Source organism: Petromyzon marinus, chromosome 46 (assembly GCF_048934315.1).
Source record: "Petromyzon marinus isolate PM22_M1 ecotype Great Lakes invasive population chromosome 46, UKy_Petmar_22M1.pri1.0, whole genome shotgun sequence".
NCBI classification, from domain to species: Eukaryota; Metazoa; Chordata; class Hyperoartia; order Petromyzontiformes; family Petromyzontidae; genus Petromyzon; species Petromyzon marinus.
Window position 1 is genome coordinate 3,268,500 of NC_133712.1, and position 7,217 is coordinate 3,275,716.

Here is a 7,217-nt window from a genome sequence, read left to right on the forward strand (position 1 = left end):
TCGTCGCTAGATAGTCAGCCAGCTCTCTAGTCAAATGGGCGCCATAAAGCTAGACTGTTAGCGTTTTATTCCGTGCTACCGAGTCGTAGTCGTGTGAGTGTGAGGAAATAAAGGAGAAGCCTCTGCAGTTTATGTCTCCAGAGTCGTTCAACTACATACTTAACAATTCTAGATTTGAAGTTTTCGTGACTGCAAGGATCCATACTCTTTGGTTCTTTCGGTAAAGTCACGTAGGTAAAAAATTAATTAAAAATGAAACAAAAAATTAAAACAACTAAATAAACCACAACGTTTCAGAGGCAACACAAGCTTCCGTCATCAGGTGGAACAGCCACAGCAAAATTACTGTGGTGAGTAGAGACAGCTTTTTGTGACAAGAGATTATATAGGGTAAGAAGGGGGGAGGAGCCAGGGAGGATGGATTGGGACCCTGTTGACAACATGACAACAACCTCTGATAATTAATTGTCAACCAAATGTAAAGCTAACTTGATCGTTAAATTCAACCTCCTATCAAAGAAAAAACAGAACCACACATTAAAAAGTTAGATGTCAACAAAATTGTTATCAATCAGAGTAGCATCCCAATTTCTGACAATCTAAAATCGGTACAAGCTAAAGGGCTGAATTTCGCAGTTACCCCTAAACATACTCCAGTGGAGGATATGATCTCCCAGGTCGATGTAGCCCTCAAAGGCTTGGGACACATCCAAACAGATGTTGCTAGAGCTGAGATTGCCACTGTCCTCAAAAATGCTAAGAAACCCATTAGCAACATTAGCAAAAATGAGCGCTCTGAACTCGCAAATTTGAAAAAGAGGGATGACATAGTCATCCTCTCGGCCGACAAGGGAAATGCCACTGTGATCATGGATAAAACCACATACAACAACAAAATCCAGGACCTACTCAATGATAGCAGTTACTCCAAAATCAATAGAGATCCGATTAACAGTCTAACTACTAAAACTAACAAGATCATTACCAGTTCGACTTCCCAAATAAAACCAGTCAAACGGCTCTCCCTAAAACCCTCAGCTCCTAGACCACCCAGATTCTATGGTCTTCACAAGATCCATAAAGAAGGTACCCCACTGCGGCCCATCGTGTCCACGATCAACTCACCTACCTACAAACTAGCCCATTTTCTGTCAGATACTTTGCTTCCCTTTACTGGCAAGACCACTTCAGCAGTTCTTAATTCAACTCACTTGGTCTATCTAATTAAGGACATTTCACTGTCCCCTGATGATGTCCTCGTCAGCTTTGATGTGGTCTCTCTATTCACCAAGGTTCCAGTGCCTGACACCATAACAATAATTTAAGACTTAGTCCAACATGGATTGAACCCTGATATCCCTGCGCTGGTTAGGCATTGCCTCACCAACACGTACTTCACCTGGAATGGTACTTTCTTCAATCAAAATGAGGGTACCCCCATGGGTTACCCCTTGTCACCAGTGATAGCCAATGTTTTCATGGAGAAATTTCAAACAGACGCCATCCAGACATCCACCCTGTGTCCTTCCCTGTGGAAGAGATATGTGGATGACACTTTCGTCATTTGGCCACATGGCCTTCCAGCATTGAACCAATTTCTCGACCACATTAACTCCATACACCTATCCATCAAATTCACCATGGAAGTGGAGAAGGATGGCAAGCTAAAATTATTGGATGTTCTGTTTGAGAGGGAGTCCAATGGCTCTTTGGGACATTCTGTCTACAGGAAGGCCACCCACACAGACTCCTATCTGAAACCTGATTCCCACCACCGTCCGGCACAGAAGAATTCCCTCATCAAAACACTACACCATAGGGCCCACTGCATCTCTGACAAACACCACCTGGCCAATGAATTAGAACATGTACACCTGGCCCTTAAGATGAATGGATATTTGGACCGTACTATCCGCAGAGTTGTTTCTCCTACCATGGAGAAACAACCCCCTGAGATTCCGATCAAAACCATCACGTTACCATACATAGCAGGCGTTACCAAAAAGGTTTCCAAAATTCTAAACAAACACAAGATCCAGGTCCGATTCAGTACAATACACAAAATACGTGATCTAATCCCATCCGTAAAGAATGTCATTCCTGACTTACAGTACCCTGGTGTCTACAAACTGAGTTGCATTTGTGGTGATTGTTATATTGGGGAAACGAAGCAACGTATCTGACCGCATTCACGAGCACAAGTCAGATTTGAAACACGATAGGACAAATTCTTCTGCCGTGGCTGATCATTGCTACCAAAGTACTCTGCAAGCCATCTGGATACCACCAAAGATTTGTCCATGAATCCATCCAGATATACAAACATAGTCGTAACTTCAACCAAGAGGATGGTTTAAAATTGAGCATTCATTGGAAGGATGTTATTAATCAAGTAAAACTTTAGCTGCTTTAGAGTTTATATTCATATCCATATCTCCGGTCTTTTACTCCCAGCCTTACACACTACCATCACTAGGAAATTTGACGTGCAACGTTTCAATCGTGCAAAATTGTCCCCCATCCCACTCTCCCCCGCCCCCCGCTGCCCCCCCCTAATCCGTTGTACATGAGTACCATGCCCAGGAGCTTCAATAATCTCCGTCCCCCAACACTCACCCCCCTCCCTACCCTGCATCCGTCCTCCCTGGCTCCTCCCCCCTTCTTACCATATATAATCGCTTGTCACAAATAGCTCTCTCTACTCACCACAGTATATTTTACTGTGGCTGTTCATCCTGATGACGGAAGCTTGTGTTGCCTCCGAAACGTCGTGATTTGATTTAGTTGTTTTCATTGTTTTTTTACTTTTTACCAACGTGACTTTATCGAAGGAACCAGAGTATACTTAACAATATTAAAACATTTAATTCCCACTCACAACCAACATCAGTGATGATAATCTGAATATGTCCTGGGCCTCTCCTAGGTCAACTCGGCCTCAAATGAGTACCTGGTGCGGTGTGTGTAAACATCGCTACTGTTGAGTCAAAGGCGACCTTCATAAACGCTGTGAAGGCAGGCTATACAGGGGATCGTTGTCGTGTATGTTTTGTGTGAGTGCGCTTACATGCCCCCTTGTGTGTGAAATTGTTGGGATCCATTATGCGCCTTCCGACAAACAAGCCAGCATCATCGGGAATCAAGGCAAGTGAAGTTAAAACTGATTTTTCTTTCTATTTACCAACATTTATTTGGTATGTTATGTATAATATAGTATTTATTACAGTATAAAATGCAAATGTTCAATATTTTGTATGAGTTTAACAATGTTTCCCTTTTAAAAACGTCTTATAAACCGTTCGACTTATGAACAGGTGATAAGTCGAGGGCTGCCCATATATTTGACAATATTAAAACATTTAATCCCCCTCACCACTTCCCCCACAACAACAGACGAACTTAATAAGAGCGCGTCCGAACCGATGCAATCTCTTGCGGATGGTTGGTGATTGGGATTTGGGGACCTCAATAATTTTTTCTGCACTGTCCATGTCACTCTGTACCATGGCTTTCATTTGTTCAGCATCGTGAGGCTTAGAGTCTGCCTTAACCGTGCTCTCGGACTCCAGGAGAGGGTTAACAGTGTCGTCTGCGTTTATAGGCAGAGACAATATGGAGCCCATGCTCGTCTCGGCTCCATTTTGGGTCGCCTCATCGACTGCCTCAATTGAAATATGAAATTCCTCAATATCCAGAGGCTTGATGTCCGCATCAATTCTGGTCTCCGACTCTGGGAGGGGGTCAGCAATTGATGCTGTCGAAGACACAGCAGTGTTCACATCTTCCACCTGAATGCTGCATTTTGTGGTGGATGTTGAGCTAGTGGCTGTAGGCATCTCCACATCCAAAATGGTTCCGGCGCTTAATGCAACAGAAGCAGAAGCCAGGAAGGCGTCAGTCCTTGGCTCAATTAAGGGGACTGCAACGGCGGCTGGAGATGGAAGGAAAGTGGCAGTGGACACCTTAGTGGCCAAAATGGGAATTGCCACTCCGGAAGAGCTGCAGCAAACTGATTCGACTGGAATTTGGCCAGGAGAAGTAAGTTGTGGAATTGAGGGAAGGTGGCAAGGTGCTGGAGCCGGGATGAAGAAGTTGTTGGGGTCCGAATCCAGCCAGCATAATTGGTAGGGGTCCATTGTCTTGGAAGGGATGTTGTAGGGGTCCAGAATAGGGAAGGTCTTGGTTGCAGGAGCCAGATGGGAGTTGATCTTGCATGCTGGTGCCTGGTGAAGTCCAGGTGGTGGAGCTGGAGCTGCACTCATCCATGGGTGCTTGAGAGCACTTTTCAGAGTTAGACGGTCATTTGGGTTCCAGCTGAAAACAAAGAGACAAGTACCGATGAGAAGATCAGCAAAATATACATACCCAAATGACACATTATAGTGATACAATAAACTTACATCCACTTGATAAAGTATCTAAGGGTTTGCAGGTATGTGAATATAGGTATGGTAAGTCCACGCTCAAAGTGTGCGTACACAACGTGTTATCGCTAAAGTAAAGTTCTTCCATTCGGGAACGGGCTTTCTGAGCGGTTCATGACAAACAACTTTATTCAGCTGCATGGCTGAGCAGTATAGGAATTCTAGGTATATGCGCGGAATAATATAATGATATAGTACGTGGTGGCGTACCCTCATCACAGTTTTTTTTCTCGCCATGGGATGACTGCAAGCTAATTTTATAGTGAAAATGTGCAAATGTGCATGGTTTTTATTTGTTTATCTCTGTAATGTGTAAACGGTAATTCCTCACTAAATGCATTTTTTCTTAATACAGAACATCTACTAGCGCGTTAAATGAGGATACAGTACTGCATTTGCCCTTTCATTCTTTACCTAGTTTCTTCTGCAGAGATATGCAAGATAGCTGTACATTGCAAAGGGGATGCATATTCCCTTGTGATATAGAAATTGACTGGAATTTTGTTACAGTTGAGGGAAACTTAAAGAGTGGGACACTCACCATAGGATGGAGCTGATGAAGTCCAGGAACAATGGGTCTCTCGTTTTCAGAAACTTCTTGAGTCGGCAACACTTAGGGGTCTCCTGCAGACATTCCTTGGTCAGTTGCCCAAAGAAGTCTGCAGTGGGTACAATCGCAAACGATGTCATGCATTAAAATATTATTAATGTGCACAAGGCTGTGATGTACAACGAAGGCTGTGATGTACAACGAAGGCTGTGAAGGACGTGGGGAAACAACCCAACTTTCACGTCATTGTGCAGCCAGACGAGTGATGTTATAACACCTAATCGCATATTAAAATTAAAATTTGCAGTACTCACTGAAATACCGAGGACCGTCTGGTGCAGCGTGCAGCATCTCAAAGGGTGGTGTTCCCACAATCTGAAAATAAACGATACATTTGCTCTTATGTCACTGGCGAGTTAAGAGGCGTTTTCTGTACGTACTTACATACATGGTGTGTATCCTATTGATTGAATTATTCATTATTGAGTAATCACTTGATTTCACGTAATATGAAGCTGTTTAAAATTGAATTTGTACTCAAAGTCAAATGAGCATTGAGGCAGTGATCATAGCCTGGCTGCAGCCCTGAGTCAGTGGTAAAACTCCATTCATACGTCACAGGTGAATATATCTCTATGACAACCAATGTCGACTTCCCTAAAAAGTAGTACTCATTTTATCAACACTGTAGGGCTGAATAAACCCCAACCAGATTTGAACCCACAATCTTTCGCTAATAAATATACAAAATTATACAATTAATGTTACCTTTGTGAGGCCAGCGATCGCCTGAATCTTGCTGCTTATTGACATCAGTCGTTTGCCGACAGATATCTCAGCTAGTATGCACCCGGCAGCCCACATGTCAATTGATGTTCCAAACGGCTGGCCCAGCAAGACTTCGGGAGCGTTGTATCCGTGCGTCCCAAAGGAATAACCGGCTGGAGAAAAATAAAAAATACAATATTGCTTAGGTGGCCTGTAGGAGTCATAGTTTCACTAAAAGAATCCCCAATGTGTTCGCACCCTGTCCTGCATGATATGTGATAGTTTTCAAGTTTCAAGTTTTCATTTATTAGGTATAGCCCTGTGAGCCATGCGGCTCTTAAGTCGGGTGCAACCGCAACAAACAAAATATGACAGGACGTGATTTTACACGGAAGTGGACATTCCCAATGCACGGTTGTGAATTGGAGGTTCTAAGGAGTTGTGAGCATTCCCTTAATACCTCGTGTGGAGCTACCATGCACAGGCATCACTGCGTGAGCTCTTGTGATATCTGCTATATTAATTTCACATCAGCATCGTTCACGCAATTTGCATGAACGACGATATATAAAACACAAAATTATTCCAGATAACAGGATCTGTAGGAATATTTAGAAATGCGATGATGTGTATAAATGTATATAAAGTGTAACTTACGAAATTCAGATTCAAAAAAACTTCCTCCGAAGTCGGCCAATCGGATGGCTGCCGTGTGGTGATCTTTCACCAAGATGTTTTCCTGAAAAAATTAAGAAAACGGATGCATTATTTGTATTGTATTTAACCAAATGAGAGTCCATTAAGATGATTCCTGTCTGTATGGAAGAATGGCGTTCATTTTGTGCACTGTACATCTAACGTTATAAGTGTAAATGAATTATTTCTCGAGTCGGAAGCAGGGGGATCAAAAATTATCGTAAAGATGATCCAATACAACATCTTGTACTGAAGTTGGTCATGAAAACAAAACACTTATAATGGGAAGAATTGACATGGCGACTCTTCTCATCGGCGCGAACCGAGTTGTTCCGCAATTCAGGATGGTAAAAAAAGAAAAACCTGAATAATTACGTACAAGAATGAAAATAGGGTCACGGATAATTGGTGTTTCTGTGGACTCTACAGCTGCCATGGATAATGGGAGTCATAGGTAATATGATCACGGATAAGAGCTCTTCTGTATGAGGCAGCTGTGATGGGAATTCAACTGGCCACCACGTGGCAAAGAGCTACAGGTGCATGAGGCGCATACACTGCTCGATATGTTTAAAAGATCACCGTAAAGGTGCAGGCCTGCAATTATTTGCTCACCCCTCTACTTCCAGAAAGGCCTCCATCATTGAGTAGGTCGAGAGAGCTACTTAAATGGTTTTGGGATACTCGTATACACAGCCAAATGTCTCAAAAGTGGTCGGAGTACCCACACTTTACGCCACCACTTGTGACGTTGTGATGAACTGTGTTGTACTTATTTA

At 43.0% G+C, this 7,217-nt stretch overlaps 1 long non-coding RNA gene across 1 annotated transcript; it reads right to left on the reverse strand.

Annotated features, from left to right (window-relative positions):
- Nucleotides 1-3,909: 3,909 nt before the first annotated feature.
- Nucleotides 3,910-6,844, reverse strand: LOC142930950 (uncharacterized). Its single transcript, XR_012946948.1, has 4 exons — nucleotides 6,400-6,844; nucleotides 5,743-5,915; nucleotides 4,966-5,349; nucleotides 3,910-4,314 (listed from the first exon to the last, which is right to left on the reverse strand). It is a non-coding gene; the product is annotated as an uncharacterized LOC142930950 (long non-coding RNA).
- Between the last annotated feature and the right edge of the window lie 373 nt (nucleotides 6,845-7,217).